The sequence below is a fragment of the Heterodontus francisci genome, chromosome 1 (genome assembly GCF_036365525.1).
Source record: "Heterodontus francisci isolate sHetFra1 chromosome 1, sHetFra1.hap1, whole genome shotgun sequence".
Classification (NCBI taxonomy): Eukaryota; Metazoa; Chordata; class Chondrichthyes; order Heterodontiformes; family Heterodontidae; genus Heterodontus; species Heterodontus francisci.
In genome coordinates this window covers 74,900,164-74,904,725 of record NC_090371.1, presented here as the reverse complement: position 1 = coordinate 74,904,725, position 4,562 = coordinate 74,900,164, and positions in this window count along the sequence as shown.

Here is a 4,562-nt window from a genome sequence, read left to right as displayed (position 1 = left end):
GTAAGATAAGGCAGAAAAGGAAGCTTATGTCCGACACCGAGAACTAAATACTACAGAAAGCTGAGAGGAATATAGAAAGTGGAGGGGTGAAATCATAAAGGAAATTAGGAAAGCAAAGAGAGTGCATGAAAGAATATTGGCAAGCAAAATCAAGGTGAACCCAAAGATATTTTATCAATACATTAAGAGTAAGAGGATAACTAAGGAGAAAGTAGGGCCCAGAAAAGACCAAAAAGGTAACCTATGTTTAGGAGCGGAAGATATTGGTATGGTTCTTAATGAATACTTTGCGTTTGTCTTCACAAAAGAGGGGGGACGATGCAGATATTGTAGTTAAGGAGGAAGAGAGTAAAATATTGGATGTGATAAACACAGGGAGAGAGGAACTATTAATGGGATTAGCATCCTTGAAGTTGATAAATCACCAGGGCCAGATGAAATGTATCCTAGGCTGTTAAAAGAAGCATGAGAGGAAATAGCAGAGGGTCTGACCATCATTTTCCAGTCCTCACTGGATACAGGTGTGGTGCCGGAGGATTGGAGAATTGATAATGTTGTACCTCTGTTTAAAAAGGGAGCAAAGGATAGACCTAATAATTACAGGCCAGTCAGTCTAACCTCAGATGTGGGAAAATTATTGGAATCTACTCTGAGAAACAGGATAAACTGTCACTTATAATGGCACATGTTAATCAAGGATAGTCAGTATGGATTTGTTAAAGGAAGATCTTGTTTGACCAACTTGATCGAATTTTTTGAAGAAGTAACAAGGAAGATAGATGAGGGTAATGCAGTTGATGTGGTCTACATGGATTTTAGTAAGGCTTTTGACAAGGTCCCACATGGCAGACTAGTTAGAAAAATAAAATCCCATGAGATCCAGGGAAATTCAGCAAGGTGGATACAAAATTGGCTCAGTGGCAGGAAACAAAGGGTAATTGTTGACAGCTGTTTTAGCGACTGGTGGGCTGTTTTCAGTGGTGTTCCACAGGGTCCCCTACTTTTTGTGGTGTATATTAACGACTTGGATGTAAATGTAGGGGGCATGATCAAGAAGTTTGCAGATGACACAAACATTGGCCGTATGGTAGTTAGCGGGGAGGATAGCTGTAGGCTTGAGGAAGATATTGATGGTCTGGTCAGATGGGCAGAAAAGTGGAATTCAACCTGGAGAAGGGTGAGGTGATGCATTTGGGGAGGTCAAACAAGGCAAAGGAATACACGATTAATGGGAAAATACTGAGAAGTGTAGAGGAAGTAAAGGACCTTGGAATGAATGTCCACAGATCCCTGAAGGTAGCAGGACAGGTCAATAAGGTGGTTAAGAAGGCATATAGAATCCTTTCCTTTATTAGCTGAGGTATAGAATACAAGAGCAGGGAGGTTATGCTGGAATTGTATAACTCGTTGGTTAGGCCACAACTGGAGTACTGTATGCAGTCACCTCATTACAGAAAGGATGTAGTTGCACTAGAGAGGGGACAGAGGAGATTTACGAGGATGTTGCCAGGACTGGAAAAATGCAGCTATGAGGAAAGATTGGATAGGCTGGGGTTGTTCTCCTTGGAACAGAGAAGGCTGAGGGGAGATCTGATTGAAATGTACAAAATTTTGAGGGGCCCAGATAGAGTGGAGGTGAAGAGTCTATTCACCTTAACAGAGAGGTCAGTGATGAGGGGGCATAGATTTAAAGTGATTGGTAGAAAAATTAGAGGGGAGATAAGGAAAAACTTTTTCACCCAGAGGGTGGCGATGGTCTGGAACTCACTGCCTGAAAGGGTAGTTGAGGCAGAGACCCTCAACTCATTCAAAAGGAGTCTGGATATGCACCTCAAGTGCCATAAGCTGCAGGGCTACAGACCAAATGCTGGAAGGTGAGAGTAGAATAGGTGGATCGTTTTTCGGCCGGCACAGACATGATGGGCCAAGTGGCCTCTTTCTGTGCCTTAAACTTTCTTTGATTCTATGATATGATTCTATGATCGTTTCATGGCACTATTACTGAGACTAACTTTCAATTCCAGATTTTATTTATTAATTAACAGAACTTTAATAAATTGAATTTAAATTCCACCAGCTGCCATGGTGGGATTTGAACCTGTGCCCCCAGGGCACTGGCCTGGGCCTCTGGATTGCTAGTTCAGTGGCATTACCACTACGCCACCATCTCCCCCTACTTAAAACCTATCTCTTTGACCAAGCTTTTGGTTGCCTGTTCTAATAACTCCTCCTTTGGCTTGGTGACAATGTTAGCCTGATTATGGTCCTGTGAAGCACTTTGGAATGTTTACTATGATAAAGCTATTATATAAATGCAAATTATTGTTAATGCAGTAAATACTGTTACGAATGCTAAACATTGTAACATGATTATGCTTTAAAAATTGTAATTTTTAAAAGTTTAAGATGGAGTCAGAGAAGCCAGGTGACCACACATCCACTCTGCTTAAGAACAAGACAGAAATCTTGGTTACCAGGAAAACAGAGAACACAGTTCAAAAACTTCTTTTGGAAAACAGAGGGTAACATCTGAAGAACAATGGGTTTCTCCCTCCCAGACATTCGGATCATTATCAAGGAGTCAGTGATTCTGAGCATGCAAATGTGCATGGCAGCTGATAACACCTGGGAACAATGGAAGGGCCAGGTGGCTCTGTGAAACCAGACTTCTGGACTTTTCATATTGGAAAAAGACAATGAGCTATTGATGTTTGGTTCCAGATAAATATAACAGATTTTCTGAAGGCAGACAGGCTATACAGAAGACCAGAGGTGGCAGCCTCAGAGCAGTCTGTAAGAAAGGAAATCAAATAGAGGTGGCAGTCTCAGGGAGAGAGACAAAGAGAGGAAACACCTGCTCTCGGAAGTCTGATACAGCAAAAGGCTGTAAAGACTTGAACCTGTTCTGAAAGTTGAAGTTTGTGGAGAAATAAAAGCCCAACAAGATCAGAAATCGCCTTATTCACAGGTCAAAAGTGCTCAGAAAAGTGAGCAAAGAGGACTTGACTTTGAGATCCAACCCATTGCAACTGGGAGGAGTTTGGAACTTTAACTGCCAATATTTCACCATCAAAGAGGACTGTGTAACATATAAGTGTGGTGTGAGGTTTTCAAGTACTTTAATAAGTACGAAGAAAGGTATTTTCTTTAATTTGTGGTATCAGCTACTTACAAAGTACTATTTGGTTAATGGGGATTTCTTTTAGTTTAGTTGTTATAATAAACATCTTAAAATGTGAAATCTTGTGTAACTCTTGAAATTGGTCTGGGGGCTCATATTTTTACTGTCAAAGGTCTCACTGAGGTCGTAACAGTACTACATTGTTAGAGGTGTCACTTTTTGGATGAGAAAATAAACCAAGGTCCTATCTGCTTGTTAAAGTCAAGGTAAAAGATCCCATGCTTCTTTTTTGGAGAAGAGCAGGGAGTTGTACTGGCCAACAATCTTCTTTGAATCATATCCCCAAAACAAATTAATTGTTTATTCATCTCAGTGCTGTTTATGTGATCAACCATGTGCTAATTGGCTGCCAGGTTTGCCTACCAATATAACAATAACATAACAATAGTAACTACATTCCAGAAGTAATTAGTTGCCATGAAACACTTTTCTTAGTTTGTGAAGTGTGCAAATTTGTCCTTTGTATTCAGATTGATTGGCAATTTCAACCACATTAAGGCATATTTTCATCAACCTTGTAATGAAAAGATTCCAAGCGTTTGATGGTAATTGTAAGATAGCCAGTTTCTTCTAAATCACCTAATGTTTGTTTTCATGGGCTTTGAGAGGTTGGACACTTACTAGTGCCATACTGAATGTGACATTAGGTTTATCAGCCATTCAAAATAAACTACACTGTACAAATTTCATTCCACATTAAATTGAAACTTCACTTGAGGCAGTTTCTGCTTCTGTGATGATAGTGTTAAGATTGCATTAAGAGATCCCTGAATAGATATATAATACATGAAGAAAATTCAATCAGTATTTGGGTGCCATTCGTATATACATTATTATTTATGATAAAAGGCTATTGCAACTGTAATAAAGTGAAGGCAAATACGGAAACACTCAAGATTATTATTGATTCCCATTCCCATCTTTTATCGTCCACACAAAGCAGTCAGACACTCTGAAGACAATAACAACCTACATTTATGTAGTGCCTTTAATCAAGAAAGACATCCCAAGCCAGTTCCTAGAGATTTGAGGAATAATGAACACAAAGCAAAAGAAGGTGTGACCAAAAGCTTCATTGAAGAGGTGAGTTTAAAGGAGAGTTTTGAAAGACAGGAGAGAGAAGTAGGGTAGGAGCAGGGTTTGGGAAGGGAATTTCAAAGTATCAGATCTAGGCAGATGAAGGCATGGCTGCCAATGGTGGGGCACATAGAGGGGGGATGTACAAGATGCACTGCAGCAACTCACCAAGGCTCCTTTGACAGCACTTTCCAAACCCAAGACCTCTACCACCTAGAAGGACAAGGGCAGCTGATACATGGGAACACCAACAATTGCAAGTTCCTCTCCAAGTCACACACCATCCTGACTTGGAAATGTATCG